The sequence below is a fragment of the Lycium barbarum genome, chromosome 4, assembly GCF_019175385.1.
Source record: "Lycium barbarum isolate Lr01 chromosome 4, ASM1917538v2, whole genome shotgun sequence".
Taxonomy (NCBI): domain Eukaryota; kingdom Viridiplantae; phylum Streptophyta; class Magnoliopsida; order Solanales; family Solanaceae; genus Lycium; species Lycium barbarum.
In genome coordinates this window covers 100,904,682-100,931,436 of record NC_083340.1, presented here as the reverse complement: position 1 = coordinate 100,931,436, position 26,755 = coordinate 100,904,682, and the positions used below count along the sequence as shown (strand labels likewise).

Here is a 26,755-nt window from a genome sequence, read left to right as displayed (position 1 = left end):
CCCAACAATTCTAGTTTCAATCTTTTAAAGTGACATTCCAAAAAAGAACAATAAAAAAGCAATTATTGCTGCAACTGGTGATGAAGGGTGTTGATTTTATTTGTGATGCTAAGTGTTGTCAACTTAGCATTTTTGTCTTGATATTTTGTTGTAATTTTTGGATTATTTTGTTGTAAAGTTCTAGAAATCAGAAGTTAGATTTAATGTGTGGTGGAGCTTTATTTTAGCATAATATAAGGAGTCAATTTCCAGGATTTAAGGGATTTGATAGACTCTACTTTATGTACTCTTTGTATAAAAGAACTTTTGCTGTATGAACTAAAATCAGCTCCATTTTTCTCTAGATTAGCTTCTTCTCTTCCATGTTTGTTTTCTCTTTTCCACCTTCAACTGGTATCAGAGCATAATCGATCTTTGAGGGATTGTTTTCAAAAAAAAAAAAACAGCAACAAGTTTATTTGTCCAGCTCTCTTCTAATGGCTTCCATCAGCACTTCTCTTTCACCCCCTATCTTTAATGGACAGAACTACCAAGTTTGGGTAGTGAAGATGAAAACATACTTGAAGGATCTTGGATTATGAAAGTATGTCGAGGAAAAATACACCCCAAGGCCTTTGAGAGAAAACCCAACTCTTCTGCAGATCAGAAATCATGAAGAAGAGATGGCAAAGGGTCCAAAAGCCTTATCTTACATTCATGCAGCAGTCTCAGAACCAATTTTTATGAGGATCATGGCATGTGAATCTGCCAAAGAAGCTTGGGGTATGCCGAAGCAAGAATTTCAAGGGAATAATAGGACAAGGCAGATTCAAATTGTAAATATCAGAAAAGAATTTGAGATGTTAAGAATGAATGAGACTGAAAAGGTGAAAGATTATATTGATAGAATCCTGAAAATTGTTAATCATATCAAGCTGTTGGGAGAAAAACTAGAAGAGAAGAGGATTTTTGAGAAGGTGATGGTGACGCTTTCAGAAAAGTTTGAAGCGAAAATCTCCTCAATTGAAGATGCTTAGGATATGTCTCGGCTCACATTGAATGAACTTTCTAACACTCTTCAAGCTGTGAAACGAAGGAAAGCTTTAAGAGAGGAAGAGAATTGAAGTGAAATTGCTCTTATAGTTGTTCAAAGGTCCAAAGCTCAATCTGATGGTGACTCAAAAAGGCAATCAAATAGAAGACATGGCAAGGAGAAGAAGGATCAATATAACAACAGAGGGAGATTTAGAAGATCCAAATACGCACCTTGTCCCTACTGTAAAAAAAGACCAATCATGCGGAGAAATTTTGCTGGTACGGACCTGGAGTTCAATATAGGGTCTGCAAGAAATTCGGTCATGTGGATAAGGTGTGCAAAATAAATCAAAACCAGCAAACTCAAGCACAGCCAGCTCAAGTTACTAAAAATGCTAACTATCATGAAGAGAAATTATTTGTTGCTTTTACTGTTGGAGAATGCAATATAGCAGCTCAAGATGATAATGTGTGGCTTGTGGATAGTGGATGCACACATCATATGACATCTAACATGAATATTTTTGAACATTTGGAAAAAATTATTATTCCAAATTCATACTTGGAAATGGCAGACTTGTAGATGCAAAGGGCAAAGGAGCAGTTGTTGTTCAAACTCCCTCAGGTACAAAGCTTATAGCTGATGTATTGTTTGTTCCTGAAATTAGCCAAGGTATTCTCAGCGTCGGCTAGTTGCTAGATAATAATTATGCATTGTTATTTAAAGATAAAGCATGTGAAATCAGTCAAAATGAATAATAGAAGTTTCCCACTTGATTGGAAACATGCTGAGATTGGAGCTTATGTCGGCATACAATCTGAAAGTTACATCTGGCATAAAAGGCTTGGGCACACCAATTTTAAATCTTTGAAAATGAAGCAAAATAAGGAACTTATGACAGATATTCCTTCCACTATAAATGAAACCTCTAATGTGTGTAGAGTTTGTCAAATTGGGAAGTTAAGTCAATCACCATTTCCTATAAATCAAGCCTGGAGAGCTACCGAAAAGCTCCAACTAATACACACTGATGTGTCTGGACCTATGAGCACTCCTTCTTATAGTGGCAACAAATATTTTGTTTTATTTATTGATGATCATACGAGGTTTTAATGGGTTTATTTTCTGAAACATAAATCTGAAGTATTTGTTGTGTTTCAGAAATTTAAAGAAACTGTTGAAAATCAATGTGGATCTTTGATAAATATCTTAAGGTCTGATAATGGGGGTGAGTTTACTTCCAATTAAGTTGAGTTTCTTCAGAAAGCAAGAATTCATCATCAACTTACAGTCACTTACACCCCATAACAAAACGGCGTAAGTGAAAGAAAAAATAGGTCCATCATGAATATGGCTAGGTGTCTTCTATTTGAGAAAGGTTTGCACAAGGTGCTATGGGCTGAAGCTGTGAATACTGTTGTTTATCTTCAAAATAGATTATCGACAAGAGCTATTTAAGGGAAGACTCTGTACGAAGCATGGATTGGAACCAAGCCATCAGTTGCTCATCTTAAAGTATTTGGTTGTATCTGTTACTCTTACATTCCGGAAGTTAAAAGGGAAACTTGATCAAAGAGCCGATGTTGGAATATTCGTGGGATATAGCAGCAATTCTAAAGGCTATAGGATTTTTAATCTTATTTCAAAGCAAATATACATCAATAGAAGTGTTAAATTTGATGAAGATGTTGCATGGGACTGGAAGAAAATGGTTGTTATCCTTTCTTTTCATATTATTAATCTAGAACAAATTGTCCAAGAAAAGGAATCAATTTTAGAGAAAGATGATTCTGAGGATTTTGCAGTAAGAGGTACCAGATCAATTGAAGATATATATATATATATATATATATATATATATATATATATATATATATATATAGCAGATGCAATGTAGCTATATTGGAGCCAGCAGGTGTAGACGATGCATTGCAAATTCCTGAATTGAGGGCTGCCATAGAGGAGGAGCTCAATATGATTAACAAGAATAATACATGGGTACTGGTACCTATAACTCACGACAAGAAGATTCCTGGAACTAGATGGGTGTTCAAGATTAAGCTGAATTCAAATGGAACACTCAACAAGCATAAAGCAAGGCTAGTTGTAAAGGGGTATGCACAACAACATGGAATTGATTTTCTTCAAACCTTTGCACCTGTTGCAAGGTTTGATACCATCAGACTACTTCTTGTAATAGCAGCCCACCAAGGGTGGTAAGTGTTTCAATTGGATGTAAAATCCGCCTTCCTTAATGGGTTTCTTGAAGAACAAATTTATGTAGAGCAGCCTGAAGGTTTTAAAGGAGCTGCCAACCATATATATTTGTTACGAAAAGCTCTTTATGTCTTGAAACAGGCACCTAGGGCCTGGTATACATAGATTGATAGCTACTTGCTGAATTTGGGGTTTAATAGAAGTTGCAATGAAGCAACTTTGTATATTAGACTTCAAAATAATGACTTTCTCGTAGTTTCACTCTATGTAGATGATCTTTTGGTCACTAGCAGTAGCATAATGTCACGACCCAACTAGGGGCCATGACGAGTACCCGATACTTGTACCGAGCACCCCTTATCTATCTCGTATAAACAGTGCCATATTTTTTTTTGAAACATAGACTTGCAAACGTCGTTAATACTTTATACAACAACATCACAATGCCCAAACATCGTATATCTACTGAACCTGCCTAACTGTACATATCTGTCTACGAGCCTCTAGACATAGTGTAATTACACATAGAAAGGGCCGAGTACTATCGTGCCCGAATATACATATACAAAATAGTACCGCTGAAGTAAAGCTCCGGAACAACTGGAGCACTGTAGAGTACTGCTGATAAGCTCCTATAGATCACGTCCACCAGCCTGCTGACCTGCGCGGCATGAAACGCAGCGTCCACAAGAAGGGACGTCAGTACGAATAGTGTACCGAGTATGTAAGGCATGGAAAATAATAGAAGCAGTAATATAGAGCATGATTAACAATATCAGGGAATCATAGGATCGATAATGCAGCAAGAAAATAACCTGCACGTAGCGAGGCCCCTTCTCGGGCCGGCTTTCATATGGACTTGTCCCCTTTTTTTTTTTTTTTTTCCTTCTGCAACGTTTCTTTTTCGTAGACTTAGGAACTAGGGTTAATATCATGTTACATTTTGTCACATTACGCTCTGCACTATCATAGTATGTCGTATCCGGTCATATCGTAGCTTATCACCTCACGGTATTTTATATTCTAGCGTATCATGTCATAGTGTGGCTTGCCACAATATAGTCTAGCTTATCATATCCTATCTTATCATATCATAGCATTTCGTGTCATAGTATATCATCTTATTACATAGCTTTCCTTTGAAAATCTCTTCTTATACATATATGTAAAAATAAGATGTCTCATATTGCCGAGGCGTCGGCAGCCGATCCATTTAGCCATAAATGTACTTCCCGCGTCCGGGCATCCCGCGTCCGGGACGATATCATGTCATGTAATGCCAACTGATCAGGTGGAAATGCGTGTATAACGCTCTGCCCTTATCCCCATCTTCCCCGTATACGTGTACATACATCATGCTTATATGTCAGCGTCTATAGCGCTCTGAATCTTTGATTATAGACATACTCTGGTATCATGTATGGATGTCGGCGACTATAGCGCTCTAGATCTTTGATTATATACACAGCTTGTACATACATATGTGTTTTACATACATTTACTTACATTATCTACATATACATATAGTGTATAAGCGTACAAGGGGGCCAAGGAGAATCATGTATCCATCGGAGTGACGTAAGGTCGGTGACCTCCGATTATCTTATGAAAGGATAGTGATCGTTTTGTCTTACCTCGGAAAGAAAACAAGTATTTAAGATGAGAGTATCAATGGAGGATAATATTATAATGGACGTAAAATAAAATCGGGGTATTATAGATGTCATTTCATAGACTTTGAAATCTTCTAGAAAATAAAATCATGGCTAGGGAATATAAATAAGTTTCAAGAATTAGTTTGTCACTTTCATGTTCGTATAAGATGCTTAGCTTAGTCGTCTTAGTCATAGGGTCATTCCGGTGGTACGTATTATAGGCATTCCCGCTTATCTAACATCATGGTCATCCTTGTCATCACAGAGGCATCCTCGTTAGAGGAATCATAGTACTTATCTCATGGTAACAAGATCGGGATCAAAGGTTCCCTTCGGGTTCACTTGAAGTACATCAACCAATACTATAGGAAAGTCCGGGGGTAGCGGGCCCACCTCGGGCCGGATGAGGTGGCGTATATTATTTACATATACTACAGGTCATGTCATTACTTGTGAGGGTTCTAGGGTGATCGGGTCCCATTTACGCACGTCATAGAGGTCTAGGAGGTCTTTCTATCATTTTGCGCACTTTCTACTTCAATTCAATTGAATGAAAAGTTGAAAACTTTAGGTGCGGATTCCGGGGATTGAGGTCGTCCCCGAGGCTTGTGCCCGACTTCTTACAACCAAGACATGCCATAGAAAGAAGGGTGAAGCCTTACATACCTCTCTCCGCTCCTTTAGCTACTCCAAAATCGCGTCACAATCTCGTCAAAATCTGCAATTTGGTCAAGTTTACCAAAACTTTCATTAGTATACTTTGAGTTAGAATCTTAAGGAAACATTTGGCTACCGAAATTTCGGCAGCACTTCCCCTATAAATACTCCATCCCACCAAGTTCAACTTGGCTAATTTCAATCAACAACAATCCCGGGAATTCAACCCGGCCAAAATATCAACCACAATTCCAACAACAACAATACTAACAACTTCCATATTCAATCAACTTACTACTCCTTCCAAAACTTTCTAACTTTTATGAAAACAATGACAACCTCATAATCTATATTCCAACAACATCATACTAAATAAAATTGACTCATTCTCTTCCATTTTTTCCATAACCACACGGCCAACACCAACATACACACTACAACTTCTCAATATTCATTCAACTTCCATTTTTTTTTTCCATATATCATTCACAACAATAACAACCAAACATTAATTAAAATAATTGAAGCATGGCTCATACACATATATACATACACACGGCCATGTACTATATTTCTCTCCTTCATAAATTTCATCCATTTTAGCATACTACAACACATATAAACCATGTATAACACATAAAGCAAGGTTAGAATTTTACCTTTATTCTTCAACTTCTCACTTGCTTATCTCTTGGAAACCTATATGATTTTGAATTTTTCTTGCTCCAACAACAACTTCACCTTGTTGTGCACCCTCTACTTGATAGAAAATAATTTTTGGAGAGATTTTTTCAATTTTTCTTGGAAATTTTGTTCTTGGCCGAAAGGCCTTGGGGTTTCTCCCCTTCTTTCTTTCTTTTGAGTTCTTGAAATTTCTAGACACTTAATGGATGAAGATGACTTAGTCATCCCTTATATTGACTAAGTCTTATTTCATATTGGGCTTGGACCCTCTCCAAGGCCGGTTGGGCCTATAAATTCCCAAAGAAAACCTTCAAGCCCATTTATATTTTGGGCTACTACTTGAAATTCTTGAAGGCAATTTTTCCAACTTCCAATTTTGCCCTTCGTCTTCCTCCGTATTTCCACGAGTCATGTCGTGAACCCCCCTTCATGCTCTTGACCTTTCTCATTATTTCCACTCCTAGACTCTTCATAAACAACTCAAGTGCCAAACACAATAAAATGTAGCCTCGCTTGTCGTTTTCCCGCGATTGTCTTGAATTATCCAATTACATAAAATGCGGGGTATAACATCCTCCCCCCCTTTAGAACATTCGTCCTCGAATGTTAAACTCGCCTCATAGCGTAACACATCATTTCGGGGAGGTCTCCGTTGTAGATGCCTCATGTCACTTAACATGTCCACCTTAGGAGCTTAGGTTGCCCTCTTTGCGATCTTCACAGTTGTAATTCCTCATTCGTGGCGTCTGCCGCGTCTATCCCCTCACTAGACATGTTCCCGCACACCGCCTTATCATGAATTCCTTGCATTAGATAGTGTGGACTTAATATCGGTCTCACCCTGTGACATCTGTACTTTTCTCCTTCGTTCCCAAAGCTTTCTGTTGTCACGGCTTCCCCTTTTTCCGTTAGTTCCGTCCAGCTCGGCCTATGTGACTCGTGTGGGGTTTCTAACCACTTTCCACACCCCAATTTACTCTGGGCTACCTAATTTTACATTCGTTTCTTATTTCTGCATTTACGAAATTTTCGGCATATTTCCCAGGGGGTCACCCATCATGAAATTACTCCCACCTGAGCACGCTTAACCTTGAAACTCTGATGCATTTCAGCGTCACGGTGTTAGTATTTTTACTTCCGCTTCCCCGTACTACCTATATTATATAATATGGGGTAAGTTGGGGTCTCAGCAATGTTTGAACACCCTCGTAGCGAATATTTCTCTTTTAATGACTATTTTAGCCTTCGCAATCACAAAGATTCACTTTTTACCTGTGCGGGTGACTATTCCTCACTCTAATATCCAAATTCTTAGTATGTTTAGCAATACAAAAGGGCAGGGTTGGATAAGATAGAATCCGAATCAATTAATGCACATATTATAGAAAATACCAACAAAAAAAGTACCTGTGGCCGCATCAGCGGGAGGCTCAGGGTCCTGTCGTCCTGTCAGTGCATATATACGGTGTGGAGGACCGGCTGCGCTGGGTATCCCTCCTCTGCCTCGGCCACGACCTGCTGGAGCCTGGGAGGCCTGTCCCTGAGGGCGTACGGTCGACGATGAACCAACTGCGGACCCGGTAGGCTGGGCTCGGTCTCCGTCATCTCTCAATGGGCAATCACGCATCAAATGGCCAACCCGCCCACAAGTATAGCAAGCACCCGTACCTGCGCGGCACTCTCCCGAGTGTGGCCTGCCGCATCGAGCACATCGTGGCGGGGGTGACATTATCCTGCCAGCATCAGCCCTAAACTGAGATTCTGAGGCTCGGGTACCTTGATCCGGTCTCGAGTGAGTAGAACGGTCAAACCCCCTATCAGCAAATCGAGGAGGTGCACTGGCCGCCGGTTGGTCTGAGTACCCGAATTGCCCCTGTGTCTGTCCCCCTCTGTACTCACTTCTAGTCCTGGAAAACCGGCCTCTCTTTCGGGAACCCCTGTCTGGATAGCGCTCCTCCCTCCGTGGCTGATATTGTTCTTCCAAATTTTGGGCGTGGGCCTGGATACGGGTAATAGTCATCCCGTCCTGGAGTGAAGCCGTCAAGCATTCCTTAACCAAATGTGGCCCTAGCCCACTCACAAATCGGTGTACATGATCTCCCCTATCAGCTATCATGGCTGGGGCATACCTGGCTAATGAGTTAAAACGGAGGCTGTATTCTCGAACGCTCATATTTCCCTGTCTCAGGTTCAAGAACATATCGGCTCGAGCCCGTCGAACCTCTGGCGGTAGGAAATGTCGTAGGAATGCCTCAGTGAACTCCTGCCAAACCGGAGGGGGTGCATTTGCTCCCCTCGATGATATCCAGTTACCGTACCACAGAACTGCCACATCCCGCAGCCTGTATGAAGCCAACTCCACGGACTCCGTATCCGAAGCATGTATAATTCTCAGAGTCCTCAGCATCTCGTCTATGAAACTCTGCGGGTCCTCCTCTGGTTTTGATCCATAGAACTCTGGCGGCTTCAGGGTAATAAAGTCTCGGGCCCTTGCGCTTACCGCCCTGTCTCCCGTGTCTATATCTTGCCGCTGAGCTTGTGCGGCAACTAACTGGGTCAATAACTGGATGGCCTCTGCCATCTGCTGGCCCGGAGCTACTGGCGGTGGAACTGGGGGTGCGGGGGCTGGAGCAGGAACTCTTCCCTGCTCTGCTGGTGCAGGGGGAGCAGGAACGGTCTGAGGGGGAGCCTCATTATGAGATTCTTCTTCTTCTAGCTCCCGTTCAACTCTGCTGGCCGCCACTCTCTTGGCTTTCTCAGCCATCGTAGCCTTTTTCTTTGGCGGCATTACTGAAACCATAACATAGGATTAGGAAAGGAATGTGGAAGCCTGGTAGCATAGCTCTATCGCACGATCTTAGAATGCAAAGAAGGTCACATTTCCTAAATGCCCAGTAGCCTCCCGTCTATTAGTGTGGCGCGCTACACACCCATAAACAAGACTCTACTGGACACGGCTCGTAGACAAACCCCTAGGACCGAACTGCTCTGATACCACTTCTGTCACGACCCAACTAGGGGCCATGACGAGTACCCGATACTTGTACCGAGCACCCCTTATCTATCTCGTATAAACAGTGCCATATTTTTTTTTGAAACATAGACTTGCAAACGTCGTTAATACTTTATACAACAACATCACAATGCCCAAACATCGTATATCTACTGAACCTGCCTAACTGTACATATCTGTCTACGAGCCTCTAGACATAGTGTAATTACACATAGAAAGGGCCGAGTACTATCGTGCCCGAATATACATATACAAAATAGTACCGCTGAAGTAAAGCTCCGGAACAACTGGAGCACTGTAGAGTACTGCTGATAAGCTCCTATAGATCACGTCCACCAGCCTGCTGACCTGCGCGGCATGAAACGCAGCGTCCACAAGAAGGGACGTCAGTACGAATAGTGTACCGAGTATGTAAGGCATGGAAAATAATAGAAGCAGTAATATAGAGCATGATTAACAATATCAGGGAATCATAGGATCGATAATGCAGCAAGAAAATAACCTGCACGTAGCGAGGCCCCTTCTCGGGCCGGCTTTCATATGGACTTGTCCCCTTTTTTTTTTTTTTTTTTCCTTCTGCAACGTTTCTTTTTCGTAGACTTAGGAACTAGGGTTAATATCATGTTACATTTTGTCACATTACGCTCTGCACTATCATAGTATGTCGTATCCGGTCATATCGTAGCTTATCACCTCACGGTATTTTATATTCTAGCGTATCATGTCATAGTGTGGCTTGCCACAATATAGTCTAGCTTATCATATCCTATCTTATCATATCATAGCATTTCGTGTCATAGTATATCATCTTATTACATAGCTTTCCTTTGAAAATCTCTTCTTATACATATATGTAAAAATAAGATGTCTCATATTGCCGAGGCGTCGGCAGCCGATCCATTTAGCCATAAATGTACTTCCCGCGTCCGGGCATCCCGCGTCCGGGACGATATCATGTCATGTAATGCCAACTGATCAGGTGGAAATGCGTGTATAACGCTCTGCCCTTATCCCCATCTTCCCCGTATACGTGTACATACATCATGCTTATATGTCAGCGTCTATAGCGCTCTGAATCTTTGATTATAGACATACTCTGGTATCATGTATGGATGTCGGCGACTATAGCGCTCTAGATCTTTGATTATATACACAGCTTGTACATACATATGTGTTTTACATACATTTACTTACATTATCTACATATACATATAGTGTATAAGCGTACAAGGGGGCCAAGGAGAATCATGTATCCATCGGAGTGACGTAAGGTCGGTGACCTCCGATTATCTTATGAAAGGATAGTGATCGTTTTGTCTTACCTCGGAAAGAAAACAAGTATTTAAGATGAGAGTATCAATGGAGGATAATATTATAATGGACGTAAAATAAAATCGGGGTATTATAGATGTCATTTCATAGACTTTGAAATCTTCTAGAAAATAAAATCATGGCTAGGGAATATAAATAAGTTTCAAGAATTAGTTTGTCACTTTCATGTTCGTATAAGATGCTTAGCTTAGTCGTCTTAGTCATAGGGTCATTCCGGTGGTACGTATTATAGGCATTCCCGCTTATCTAACATCATGGTCATCCTTGTCATCACAGAGGCATCCTCGTTAGAGGAATCATAGTACTTATCTCATGGTAACAAGATCGGGATCAAAGGTTCCCTTCGGGTTCACTTGAAGTACATCAACCAATACTATAGGAAAGTCCGGGGGTAGCGGGCCCACCTCGGGCCGGATGAGGTGGCGTATATTATTTACATATACTACAGGTCATGTCATTACTTGTGAGGGTTCTAGGGTGATCGGGTCCCATTTACGCACGTCATAGAGGTCTAGGAGGTCTTTCTATCATTTTGCGCACTTTCTACTTCAATTCAATTGAATGAAAAGTTGAAAACTTTAGGTGCGGATTCCGGGGATTGAGGTCGTCCCCGAGGCTTGTGCCCGACTTCTTACAACCAAGACATGCCATAGAAAGAAGGGTGAAGCCTTACATACCTCTCTCCGCTCCTTTAGCTACTCCAAAATCGCGTCACAATCTCGTCAAAATCTGCAATTTGGTCAAGTTTACCAAAACTTTCATTAGTATACTTTGAGTTAGAATCTTAAGGAAACATTTGGCTACCGAAATTTCGGCAGCACTTCCCCTATAAATACTCCATCCCACCAAGTTCAACTTGGCTAATTTCAATCAACAACAATCCCGGGAATTCAACCCGGCCAAAATATCAACCACAATTCCAACAACAACAATACTAACAACTTCCATATTCAATCAACTTACTACTCCTTCCAAAACTTTCTAACTTTTATGAAAACAATGACAACCTCATAATCTATATTCCAACAACATCATACTAAATAAAATTGACTCATTCTCTTCCATTTTTTCCATAACCACACGGCCAACACCAACATACACACTACAACTTCTCAATATTCATTCAACTTCCATTTTTTTTTTCCATATATCATTCACAACAATAACAACCAAACATTAATTAAAATAATTGAAGCATGGCTCATACACATATATACATACACACGGCCATGTACTATATTTCTCTCCTTCATAAATTTCATCCATTTTAGCATACTACAACACATATAAACCATGTATAACACATAAAGCAAGGTTAGAATTTTACCTTTATTCTTCAACTTCTCACTTGCTTATCTCTTGGAAACCTATATGATTTTGAATTTTTCTTGCTCCAACAACAACTTCACCTTGTTGTGCACCCTCTACTTGATAGAAAATAATTTTTGGAGAGATTTTTTCAATTTTTCTTGGAAATTTTGTTCTTGGCCGAAAGGCCTTGGGGTTTCTCCCCTTCTTTCTTTCTTTTGAGTTCTTGAAATTTCTAGACACTTAATGGATGAAGATGACTTAGTCATCCCTTATATTGACTAAGTCTTATTTCATATTGGGCTTGGACCCTCTCCAAGGCCGGTTGGGCCTATAAATTCCCAAAGAAAACCTTCAAGCCCATTTATATTTTGGGCTACTACTTGAAATTCTTGAAGGCAATTTTTCCAACTTCCAATTTTGCCCTTCGTCTTCCTCCGTATTTCCACGAGTCATGTCGTGAACCCCCCTTCATGCTCTTGACCTTTCTCATTATTTCCACTCCTAGACTCTTCATAAACAACTCAAGTGCCAAACACAATAAAATGTAGCCTCGCTTGTCGTTTTCCCGCGATTGTCTTGAATTATCCAATTACATAAAATGCGGGGTATAACACATAAAGTCTATCATGGACTTTAGAGAGCCAATGAAAAAGGTTTTTGAAATGAATGATCTGGGCAAGATAACCAATTTCTTTGGAACGGAGGTTAATCAATCTTCTCAAGGAATTTTCAATTCTCAAAAGAAATATGCTAACGAAATATTAAAGAAGTGTTGTCTTGGCAAATGCAAACCAATGAGTACACCTGCAGTTTACGGAGAGAAACTGATGTAAGAGGATGAGTCTGATTTGGTTGATGCTTCGATTTATAGAAGTTTGATTGGCTCCCTATTGCATCGATCAGCCACCAGGACTGATATTGTGTATGCAACAAGTGTGATAACAAGATTTACGCATTCACCAACTAAAAATCACCTCAAATCAGCCAAATGAATTTTGAGGTACATTCGGAGCGCCATTGATTATGGTGCGTTTTATAAAAGAACCACATCTATAAAATTGCTGGGATTTACTGATAGTGACTGGCCTGGGTCACAAGATGACATGAAAAGTACTTCAGGATATTGTTTCACTCTCGGATCAGGTATCATCTGCTGGCGCACAAAGAAGCAAGGGTTTGTAGCTCAATAACCGTTGAAGCAGAGTATGTTGTTGCCGCAAGTGCTGTTAATCAAGCTTTATGGTTGAGAAAAATATTGATTGACTTAGGGTTTCAGCCAATACAAGCAACAAAAATCCTTTGTGATAACAAATCTGCAGTTGCCACGGTAAAGAATCCGGTCTTTCATGGAAAGACTAAACACACTAAAATCAAATATCATTCCATTAGAGAAGCTGAAAGGGAGAACGAAGTTTAAATTTTACATTGTTGTGGTGAAGATCAACTAGCTGATATTTTTACAAAAGCACTACAGAAGCAAAGATTTGAGCTTCTTAGAGCTAAGCTTGGAGTATCCAGCAGCACTTGCATCAAGGAGGAGTGATGAAGGGTGTTGATTTTGTTTGTGATGCTAAGTGTTGTCAACTTAGCATTTTTGTCTTGATATTTTGTTGTAACTTTTGGATTATTTTTGCTGTAAAGTTCAAGAAATCAAAAGTTAGATTTAATGTGTGGTGGAGCTTTATTTTAGCATAATATAAGGAGTCAATTTCCAGGATTTAAGGGATTTGATAGACTCTACTTTATGTACTCTTTGTATAAAATAACTTTTGCTGTATGAACTAAAATCAACTTCATTTTTCTCTAGATTAGCTTCTTCTCTTTCATGTTTGTTTTCTCTTTTCCACCTTCAACTTGGAGTGGAACTAATTTTTTATCAAACTAATTTATTTTCTTAGTGGCATACGCCAATTTTTGGAGGGATCTCATTGTTGAGTCTCCCCAACAAATCTAGTTTCACTCTTTTTGTCATGACCCGACTAAGGGCCATGACGGGTACCCGGGGCTAACCACCGAGCACCACTCATATTACTCGTAATCATACTCATTCTGCGATCATTCGTTAATAATCTGCTTATAATCATAGGGAAACCATTTTCATTTGAAATATAATTACTTTTATATACATAAGCCCTCTGGCTATCAAAATGATAACAATATACACATGGGAAAAAAATCGTGAGACCATCCTACCCACACATGCGTATCTACGAGTCTCTACTAGAGTACTAGACATATGGACGGAACAGGACCCCGTCGTGCCCAAAATAGATATATACACAAAATCATAAGCTATGGCACCTCCGGAACAATGGAGTGCTCTCAAGTCTGCTGATAGCTCCTATGAGTCTGGATCACCTCCCTGTCTACCTATGGGCATGAACACAAGACAGGGACGTCAGTACGAGCATTGTACTGAGTATGTAAGGCTTAAATAAAATGAGCATAATAAAGAAATCCTGAAACATAAGGTGAAAACATAACCTGCTTAGCCTTTAAAAATAAATGCATTTTTTAAACACATCACATACATCAACTTATCCCATATATAATCCTCGTTTACCCGCGTTCGGGTACCATCATACGCCGCCCACTAGTGGTGTCATGTCCGGCCCTCTAGGCACGATAAAATCACAAGCAGCCCGCATTAGCGGTCTAGGCGCAGTATAATCACAAGCAACCCGCATTAGCGGTGACATGTCCGGCCATCTAGGCGCGGTAGAATCGTATCATCACATACATTACATAAACTCATCATAAAACATACATTAGAGTCCCAAGATAATCTATAACCATATCGGGGTGACGTAAGGTCAGGAACCCCCGATTTTATTATAGGGAAATCATAATCATCGTACCTCACCTTGAAGGAACTAGTATCATAAGGTGGGTCTAGCAATAATAATTAATGTCATATCATAGGCTTTGGAATCTCTATATGATGTTGACTCATATTCCCCGGAATGTAAGAAAGTCATGGAAAGAAAAAGGGAATTCATTTCATGAGAATCATGCCTTAGAAGGAAGGGACTACCCTTTCATACCCTGTATCTCTTCAACTCTCTATCGTTCACTCACGTGCCTCTCTAACTTACGATTCTACCTTCAAGGGAATTCGTACAAAAATTAGGTAATCGATAACATAAGTACATTTGAACTAAAGCTAATGAAAATTGGGCAACATCTCCTTAGCTTCTATAACTTTCACATTTGAGCTTTATATTTTATTTCCTTCCATAATCCAAGCCTTTCAACCCCCCCCCCCCCCCCCAATGCTCTCAATAAAAGGGAAATAAACATAAAACTCACCTTAAGCACTTGGGAACAAGCCTTGAGTCACTCTACTCCATTAGAATGGAATCCTCCACTTGTATGCCAAAGGAGTCCTCACTCTCCACAAACCCTAGTAGGCTTCCTAGTATAAGAATCTCTTAATTCTTGGCTTTGATCTTGGCTTTTTGGTACAGATTTTTGTGAAAAATAGAGGGAGGGTTCTAGAGAGATATCGCATCTGCTTTTTGTGGAAAATAATGGAATAAAACGTGGGTTCTTATATTTATAGACAGGGCTGGAAACTTCCAGATCGGCAGGTTGACGACTCGTCAACGAGCGTTGTCGAACCGCCACCTGAAATGTCTGAGTTCTGAACCCTATCGACGGCGCCATTCGACGGATCGTCGACGTGGCCGTCGATGCTGACTGGTTTCAACAGTTGCTTGAACTGCTTCGCTTTGCTCCGATTCGATTTGTTTCACATCCGACGCCCCTGTAATGTCAAGGATGCCTACTTATATTCCTGTACACATACAATGTAAAATATCTCGTGAGTAAAGCTCTGGTGCGGACTACCAAACTGAGGGTATACACCACCAATAAGTCAAAATCTACTTGAAATAACATGGGAGGTGTAACACTTTTAAAGTGAATTCCCAAAAAGAACAAAAAAAACAGTTATTGCTGCAACTGGGAGTGGAACTAATTTTTATCAAACTAATTTCTTTTCTGGAGAAGTAATATGCAACAATCTGAGAAGGGAAATATCTAATCTGTAGGGGAGTTCCTTCTGTGACTGATCTCATGGTTAAGCTTGATCCTTCCGTTTTCATAATCGTGAATAATTCACCCTATTATTTGTTAGAGATTTTGAAAATGATCTAGGATTTGAAGTTTATTATATACCCTGCCTATCCAATGGATTTCTCAACAATTATACAAGGTTTTGACTAAAATTTACTGGATAACATTGGACTTGTACTTTCCATGCTAGCTCCGCTCCTGTTTGAAAACATTTTGAATGTAATCAAATTTTCAGCAGTGATAATATGTTTTTGATAATATCAGCCTCAAAACAACACCCTTAACCCAATGTGGAATCATGTTGGAGATGGATTACATGATGTCCTCATATAAGAGTTCAGGAGAACAATTTTTCAAAGGGTGACATCACTTGCAAGAGAAGTGAAAAAATAAAAGGTAGTGCTTAATTAAGCATGACATGTCCCTCATCGGCTGAAACATTAGTAAACGAAGAGTTGGAGGAGTATAAATATATGGGGAGGAGCTTGGAGGAGTATAAATGTATGGGGAGGAGCTTCGAGAAACATACTTACCTGGACGGGGTCGATGGGTGACCAACAAGGCCCATGGCCTAGGTTGGTGACCTGCATTGCACTTTGGAGGGGTGCCTGCCTAAGTTTGGCCCAAGTGGTCGAGCCTACGTCACAATTTGTGGCAGCGGGGGCCTACGTTCACGCGGCTCCTACCCAATTCTTTAATGAAACTTTACTTCTTTATGGGTTCGGTATTCTCAAAAATCACCAAATGAATCTAGCTAAAGGAGACCAAGATCTTATTAGTCGCTTCTGTTTGAAATAAAAGGAGTAAGGCAAGAACGTGCAATTTAGTCAATAGTGGCATATACCCATTGTTTCATTTCTTCAAATTAGCTACGCCTGTTAGTGAGAAGTATTCATAATAAACATGACAATACAATAATTGTATAAAATAATAAAACAAGAACAAGAATATTGTAGAGAAAGAGAAGAGAGGAGATATCTTTATTTCTCTTAAGGGATAGGAATACAATCAAGCGAACATCTCTATTTATGTAAAAAACTGACTTGGTCCCAAAGTTATTAACCCTAATTTCTCTCTTAAAGATAGACATCCATAATAAATTATATTTATCTATAACATGATAGACATCCATAAATAATAAATACATAATATTTATAACACTCCCCCTTGGATGTCTATTTGATAGATAATGTGCCTCATTAAAACATTACTAGAAAAAACCCAGTGGAAAAAATTCTAATGAAGGAAAAAGAGTACACGTTTCTAATAATACGCATTTTGGTTGCCTCATTAAAAAACCTTACCAGGAAAACCCAAATGGGACAAAACCTTGGTTAAGGGAAAAAGAGTACAGCGCGTATTAACTCCCCCTAATGAGAACATCAATCCAAAACTTGAATCTTCGCATTCCAATCTTGTGGACCATCTTCTCGAAAGTTGCAGTTGGTAGAGACTTTGGTGAACAAATCAACCATATTATCACTTGAACGAATCTTTTGCACATTGATATCACCATTCTTTTGGAGATCGTATGTGAAAAAAACTTTGGTGAAGTATGAATTGTCCTTTTATGAATCCTCTCTTTAGTTGGGCTCTGTATGTTGTTGCATCTTCGGTCTTTGGATAGAGTTGCATCGGCATATAATATTGTTGAAATCACTCCAAGTGCATTCCTGACTTGCTTTGTAAACAGATGTTATCTTTATATGATTTGACTATCATGTAGAACAACATTGTATGACTGTAATGCCTTATAGTCATAGCAAAATATATACATGCATCAATTGCATAAAGATATGGCACTTCAGGACCAAAAAATTCTGCAAATTTCTCATTTCAACTTCTTTCAACAGATAATATACTACTTTTGAGAACTCTTCACGAGTTTCAATATTATTCAAGTCATCAACTTGCACCAACCATATGACATATTTTGATTTTCACAAAGACGTAAGGATAAATAGAGTCATTTGTGCCTTTAGTCAGTGAATGTTCATTAAGGTGATAAAATCGCATTAACCTTGCTTAACTTAATTTATATAAGAATTATAAACAAATCTCTACAACTTGTAAATGCTTCAGGCATTTAAAATTCTTCAGGACCTTTCACATAATTTTGTCAAGTAATTCATATAGGCTATGACGACATCTATTTTTATTTAAATATGTGACATCTTCTGGTGTCTGGACAGCATGTCCAATAAGCTTTACGCTTACCAAGATACGTCATTTCACTTGATAATAATTCTACGTTAGCACGCTTTAATAGATGTAGAATTTAGATCCTCACAATCTTAGAATTTAAATACTCACAATCTTTTACAATATTGCGCTATATTGTACCAAAGATACCGTCGACGATATATCATTTGTATCGGTTCACAATATGACATAACTTATTGAGATCTCATCACTTTCATTATTTTAGGTACCTAAACCTCTTATGAGGTTGCATGAAGTGTCATGTCGTATGCTCTTCAAGAACACATTATCTCCTTATTATGATCATTTTTATCATTTGCTCCTCTCCCTTTTCAACGATTATTTCATTTGGAACCGATTGATCTACCATGCTTTATGCATGTTGTATACTTTATCCTTCAGGGACATTAATATTGATAGGAGCATTTTGTAGCTAAAATATGAAACTAGTTTTGGGTCAGCAAATGCTTCTAGCATTTAACTTGAATCACTTTTTTAATGAGGATCATACTAATGATAATTCACAACATATTTCCTAGCTATTTATTCTCTCCCCCATAGGTTAGAAAAACTAACATACATCCATCTTCTCTGGGGGAATCCATCTTTGTGCATCATGGTAGATTAATTAATCATATACCACACATAACAAATTATTAGATGGAAATATTTGGTGCCTAACCCTGAACCAATTGTGAAGGGAGAATTTATCAATTTATTGGTCTGAAGCATACAAGTGATGTTTTATACAATATATCATATCTCAGACCAGCACATGAAGCTTTGTTCTCATAAGCAATGGTTTAGCTATTTAGTGGAGGCATTTAACGCCAAACCAGCTTGGATATAAACCAGCATTATCAAAATGGATTGTCTTGATTACATATTCTAAGAATTGTGCTCTTAATTCAGTTGTTTTGAGCAAGTAATTTTGTAAATGTCAAACTGCAGGTTGACAATAAATGCACAAGTGACCATCTCATTGATGCATCTATTTAAGATATCACATAATAGGTGAACGGGTCCATATTCACCTTTTACATTTTTCCAGAATTTAGGGAATTCAATCCCAACATTAGCCGGTATAATCAACTTATCATGAGAACAAGCAACAAAAATAATTTCTTGAAGAATCTTCTAGTTCTTCAATAAAAGTCAAATATTCAATCTGCACATCATATTTGAATCGGGATGCCCATACCGCTCATGCTGAATAATAAAATTATTTATAATAGTAAACTTCAAGTTTATCATGCCATGTGTATTTGTTTTAGTAAACTTCTGGTTTACTATGACATGAATTATTTTTTGTACCAATAAGCTTTTGGTTTACTGTGACATGTGATTTCATCATGCTTATATTTGTGTAGTATAATTTGGAGAATAAAGAGGGTAACCATTCAGGTACATACTTCTTACCCACTATGATTTTGAAGATAATTAATCCTCCAATCATTTATAGCTTCAATATAATAGCCGTTTACTTTAGTAAACTTCGGGCTTACTACAACTTGTGTTTCAATCATAACGACTTCGTATATTACAATCTAGAACGAATTACAAATAGTATATAAGCTCTTCAGGAGCCTTTAATTTATTCTCCATAATCACATATTGTTTGGACACTACTAGTGCCATGATCTTCTAGATAAATAGTTAGCTCTTCGGGAGCCCTTAATTGATTTTGTATTATCAAATATTACATTGACATCGCTGATGTCATGACAAAAAACATTGCAACCAAATGAATATTTAAAGACATTCTGAAATTCATACATGACAAAAAGTAAACGTTAATACTTACTATCATCAACGTCTATGGTAATATCCCCTTCAGGGAGAATACCCATTATCATATTTATACGATCCACCTCAACAACACTTTAAAGTTCAAGTGCGCCTCCACTTTGTACTCCTTTCTTTTGATGGAAGATTTATATAATTTATCAAATTAGGTCGCACGACAACCGCGTGCCCCATGACATTTCGTACCACATTGAGGCAAAATTACCTTCACCTTTTGAAGGATCATTTTGAGAACCCATAGTGTTCTTTCTTTTATAATTATCACAATGATGCCTATTATTTTGTCCCTTGTCACGTCCACGTTCATTCATACGGATACAATAATTATTTTGTCATCTTTCAGACTTATCATATACTGCTACCACATTCACTTCAAGGAATGGAGCAAATTCAGTGGGACGAACTTCATAATTTTTTTTCAAGAGCACATTAATTTGCTCAGTCATCATTATATCATCAATATAGTGCATTGGGACTTAAACCCAACGTCTTATTCATATAAAGGTGTTTTTGGCCACAATACAATGGAACTTGAATCCAGTACCTTATCTTATGTTATCATCATAGTGCACCGAGACTCCCTAGATGTCTTACCCTCTTGATGTGGGGGACTTGAATCCACCGTCTTATGTTCAACTAGTGGCATAATAGGCCAAAGGGCATAAGTGAATTAAATTTCAACAAGATATATAAAATATAGTCATTCCAGGAGACATTGTTTTTCCCGTATATTCATATAAACTCTATGAGAGTTCAAGTGAGCCAATCAATGTCCAACATCTTCAATGGTAACTATATCAAGCCTATGAAAATATTACTAAACTCTTATTATCATAGGCAAAATCCATCTAAGTTATTACATCAAACTTTTGTGATATAAGATATATAATGGGAGGATCAGTCTTTGAAATAGCTCAAACTAATGTCAGTTTTATATTTCAGCATGCTAGTACAATAACAAAATTGCAAGTCACTGTATTATGACAGAAAAAATAGTAATTATCAAGTTAAGGTAATAATTACACTTCATAAAGTAAGATCAATATGTCAACTCCAAAATAGATTCTCTAGTCAAGTTTGTCATCTAGAAATGCTCCCTTACAATCCATACTTAGTTTTAGCAAATTGAGATACTTAACTTGAACCTCAAAGTATCATTATTGTTGCTTATTTTTTCTCTTGTATGTTATCAAATAATACTCCCAACAAATAAAGTAAAGGACTATTCCATTTGTCCCATTTAATATTTTGTTTTGAAATCCAAATTTATAGTTACCGTGATAGCAAATAAAAATGTTTTTCCAGCTACATAGCCATATCATCGGTTAAAATCATAATTTTACCCATAAATCTTAACACGCAAGGGAGAATGTTATATCCCGCATTTTTCGCATTCGGATAATTTAAGGTAATTGCGGGAGATTAAGAGCAAGATTATAATTTTGATCTTGTTTGGTGTACAAGTTGTTTAAAAAAAAATTTGAAGTGGAAATATGGAGAAAGGCGAAGGGCAAATTTGGAAGTTGGAAAAATGCTTCATGAATTGCATAAACTAGCTAAAAATTCAAGTGGGCTTGAAACATTTTTTTAAGACAAAATTGAGGCCCAACCGGCCATGGCAAGCAAAAATTGGCCCAAGCCCATGTCTTGATTTAATCCAAGTGAATAAATAAATTAAGGGAGGCTTATCACTTAACATTATTCGAGAACTTTCAAGAAAGACGAAAGAAAAAGAATTGAGAGCAAAAGCCTTGGAGGCTTTCGGCCATAGAAAAATTTTCCAAGAAAAATTGATAAAATCCCTCCAAAAATCATTTCCTACCAAGCAAAGGGTGCTTAACAAGGTAGAGTTGTTGTTGGAGCAAGAAAGGTTCAAAATCATCCAAGTTGCCAAGAGTTAGGCAAGTGAGAAGTTGAAGAAGAAAGGTAAATTCTAACCTTGTTTTATGTGTTATGCATAGATTATATGTGTTGTAGTAGGCAAAAATGGATGAAATTCTTGAAGTAGAGGAATATAGTATATGGCCGTGTATGTACATATAGGTGTGGGAATTGTATTTCAATTGTTGTCAAGTGTTTGGTTGCTATTGTTGTGGATGAGATGTGGAAAATGGAAAAATTGAAGTTGTGTGTGTGCATGGTATGGCCGTGTAGTGTGTAGTTGCAAATGGTCGTGTGTGTGTTGCTTGATGAATGGATAGTGAGCAAGTTTTATCTAGTATCTTAGTTGTTGTGTTGTGGATTTTATATCGCAAATGAAGAATTTATAAGCATGGTGAAGTATTAGTAGATGGAAGTTTGTGTAAATTGAAAATAAGTTTCTTGTATGGAAGACATGTAATGGTATTACTATGATGTTGTTGGAATATATGTATTATAAGGTTATTGTTGTTTCATTGGACTTGGAGAGTCTTGAAGGAAGTAGAAGGCTAATTGAAGTGTTGGAATGTACCTTGAATTGAATATGTGAATTTCTAGTGTGATTGTTGAATTATGTTAATAGTTTGGTCGGGTTTGAATTCCCGGATTGTGTTTGATGAGAATTTGACTAAATTGAATGTCGAGGATGGTACATTTACAGGGGAAATGCTGCCGAAATTTCGGTAGCAAAATGTTTCCTTAAGGTTTTGACTCTAAGCATACTAATGGAAGTTTTGGTAAAAATGACCAATTCGCAGATTTTGACGAAATTGAGACGTGAATTTGGAATAGCTAAAGGAGCGGAAAGAGGTATGTAAGGCTTCACCCTTCTTTCTATGGCATGTCTTAACTAAAAGAAGTCGGGTACGAGTCTCGGGGACAACCCTAATCCCCGGAATCCGCACCTAAAGTTTTCAACTTTTCGTTCAATTGAATTGAAGTAAAAAGTGTGCAAAATGATGAAAAGACCTTCTAGACCCCTATAACTTGCCTAAGTGGGACCAGATTACCCTAAGACTCATACAAGTAACGCTATGACACGTAATATGGGTAAATTGTATACGCTACCTCGTCCGGCCCGAGGTGGGCCCGTTACTCTCGAATCTTCCTATAATCTTGGTTAACGTACTTGAAGTGAATCCAAAGGGGGCCTTTGATCCCGATTTCGTCACCAAGTGATAAGTACTATGACTACTCCAGCGGGAGTGTTTCTATGATGATAATGATAATGACAATGTCGGACAAGAGAATGTAGCTATGATAAGTACGACCGGAACGACTCTACGACTAAGCCAAGTACTTCATATAAACATGAAAGCGATAAACTAATTTTTGGAATCATATTTATATTTTCTAGTTATAACTTATTTTCTAAAATACCTAAGATTTCATTTTCGGTTACTGTAACACTATTTTCCGTTGATAGTTTCGCCTTAAAATACTTGTTCCTTCAAGGTGAGACAAAGCTATCACTAGCATTTCGTAATGTAATCGGAGGTCACCGACCTTATGTCACTCCGATGGATACATGATTTTCCTTGGCTCTCTTGTGCGCTTATATGACATATATATATATATATATATATATATATATATATATATATAACGGGTATACGTGTATGGGTATATATATATATATATATATATGACAAAGTAACTGTATATAAGACATGTATATGCATCAAGGATGAGTAAATGTACGTGTATGTGGGGAAGAAGGGAAGGGCCACTGTTATATCACCACCTGATTCAGCTGGATTCCATCCTGGACGCGGGATGCCCGGACGCGGGATATGGGATGAGCCGTACGCGGCGTCTGTATATATATATATATAATGTGTGATACATATGTGATGTAATATGTTGGGTCATCGTTGGGGAGGGGGTTGGGAGAGCCGATTGTATTCGGCATCTGTAAATGTAAATGAAAGATACTGTCTACTGAATTGTACTGTTTTCTGTATACATGAATAAGGGACACCGAGGGGGTTGGGAGAGCCGATTGTATTCGGCGTCCGAAAACGTGAGTAAAAGCTACCGTTATTAAAATGTACTGTTTTCTGCACACAAGAATAAGAAATATAAAAAAATGTTGACTCCTATGCCCATGAAAAGAAACGTTTCAAAGATGAAAAGACAAGCCTACATGACAGCCGGCCTAAAGAGGGACCTTCCTATGTACAGGTTACGTTCTTGCCTCGTTATACGCCCTATGGCTCCGTGATATTATTATTGATCGTACTTTATGTTACTGCTTGCATTGTTTTCCATGCCTTACATACTCGGTACATTATTCGTACTGACGTCCCTTCTTGTGGACGCTGTGTTTCATGCCGCGCAGGTCAGCAGGTATACGGACCAGATTCCTAGCGCCCTATCAGCAGCATTCGACAGCGCTCCAGTTGTTCCGGAGCCTTATATCATCGGTACTATTTTGTGTATGTATTTTCGGGCGTGACAGTACTCGGCCCTTCCTATGTATAAATGTACTATGTCTAGAGGCTCGTAGACAGATATACACCGTCAACTATGTACAGTTTAATGTATTGTATTCCGAATGGTTCGCGTTCTGGTGTAACGCGATATTAGAAAGTTTACTGCAAATGTTAATGTTTAGAGAAAAAAAAATATGGCACTGTCTATACAGGATAGCTAAGGGATGCTCGGTACAAGTATCGGGTACTCGTCACGGCCCCTAGTCGGGTCGTGACAGAGAACAATTAATCAAAGTTCATAAACCAACAAGAGTCGTGATAACTTCACAATCAAACACGTGTCCGTCTTTATAAGCTTTATTACATACTGTCACATTCACTTCAAGTAATGGATCTGCAATTGTAACATTTATCAAAAGTTCTCATTCTTCAGGAATGGAACAAAATCATCTCTAAGTGTTTTGAGCATATCAAATTATGATAGCTTAATACCTCTTTTAAGATGTTGCTACTTCATGAGCAAATCAAGGTATCCATATAACGTAGAGTATTTTCTCTAACATATCTTCAATTGTAATCACAATATGCCTATAATAATATTACCACTTCTGGTGATTATAGGCGTAAATGAATTTAACCTCAACAAGGCTTGGGAAATATTATTACTTCTGGTGATTATCTATTCTTGTAAACTCTCATTTATCCATTAAGGGATATAAAATTATCATAATCCCTCTTAACGATTTTTTTTCTTCAGGAACAAATTTAGACATAAATGGTCCAAAACCAATTAGGTTCCCTCGAATCCGATGAACCCAACTGTTACATCCGACATTTTTGTTCATTCGAAAAATTCAAGATAAAATGACTTGTGATGGATAAGGCCACAATTGAACCTTACTTGGTATGAATGTGTAGGTTATGAATGCAATGGTGTGGAATTACAAAAGGTGGCCAAGGGCAAAAATTGGAATTTTGGAAACTTGTCCCATAAAATTACAAAATTAGCCAAGTGGGCTCAAAAAAAAAAAGGGAGAAAATTAGGCCCAAGTGGGAAGGCCCAACCGGCCATGTACATTGATCCAAAGCCCATGGAATTAATTAATTCCCATGTGCTAATATATAGCATCCCTATCCTTAAGAATATTCAAGAAAGAAATCAAAGAGAAGCAAAAAAAAGGGGAAAGAAGCCATTTCGGGTTTTGGAGAAAGAAAGAAAGAAAATAAAGAAAATATTTTGGAGCCAATCCTTTGGTCTAAAGAGTTCAACTCTTGAGAGATTATTGCTAAGCACAAGATTCTCTACAAGTTGATGTAAGCATCTTGACAAGGAAACAACTTCAACCCCAAGTGAAGAACTTGAAGAAAGGTAAGGATTTCATGATTTTGTTGTGTTAAAAATGATGTATGTATGTTGTAGTGTGTGTGAATGAATGAAAAATATGGAAATTTGGTGTGTTGGAATTTTTGGATGTGTGGCCGAATGCATATAGGGTTATTGCATGATTTTAATGGTTTGAATTCTTGTGTAAGTTAGTTGTAGTGTGGTGGAAATTGTATTAGAAATGAAAGTGGAATGAACTAGTGAAATTTGGAAAATATAGCATGTGGCCGTGTGGTGTGTGTTGGTGTTGGAAGGTGAATTGAATCTTGTTAGCATATTAATTATGTTGTTATGGAAGATTGGTTATTAAGTTGTTGAAGGAAATTATTGAACTTTGTTATGACTTGTGTATAAGTGAAAATCAAAGTGTTAAGAGGCAAATTATGCTTATGACAATGAACTTGGAATATAAAAATGTGTTGATGAGTTTGCATGTTGAAAGTTAGGAAGGGATTGGAAAAGTAGTGACTTGATGGAAAGTTGAATGTTTGTGAATTTTATGAATATCTTGTGAATATTATGTGAACATGTTATGGATGCCTCCGATGTATGTCGTAATGATTTTGATGGATAATGGCTATGAAAATAATAAGTTTTGGTTGGAAATGTAAGTTTGAAACGAAAGATAATTCGTCGTGTCGAAAGGTGGCTAATAATGCCATAGGATATGATTTAGTGTTTATTGATGTTTGTTGTTGTTTGGATGTCTCCTCTGGGTTGTTGTGTTGCTAAATTGAGCCGAGCTAAGTCTCGGGGATGTCGTATATACAGAGGAAATGCTGCCGAAATTTCGGTAGGCAATTATGTGTAAAGTTAGAATATTGAAAGAATGGAACTAACCAAATGGTAAACTTGACCATTTCCAGATTTTGGGCGAAATTTGGATTGACGCCAAGAGAGCATAAGGCGCCATCGAGGTATGTGAAGCACTTCTCTACGTTCCTAGGCATGTTCTGGATGTGGTAGGCTCGGCCGCGAGCCTTAGGTCCGACTCCGTTCCCCGGAATTCGAGACGGAAAACCGCTCCAATTCCTTCAATTCAATTGA

The 26,755-nt window shown here is 38.3% G+C and overlaps 1 non-coding gene across 1 annotated transcript; it reads left to right on the top strand.

Moving 5' to 3' along the window:
• Positions 1–16,486: 16,486 nt before the first annotated feature.
• LOC132638842 (U1 spliceosomal RNA) lies at positions 16,487–16,646 on the top strand. Its single transcript, XR_009581914.1, has one exon. It is a non-coding gene; the product is annotated as a U1 spliceosomal RNA (small nuclear RNA).
• Positions 16,647–26,755: the final 10,109 nt, after the last annotated feature.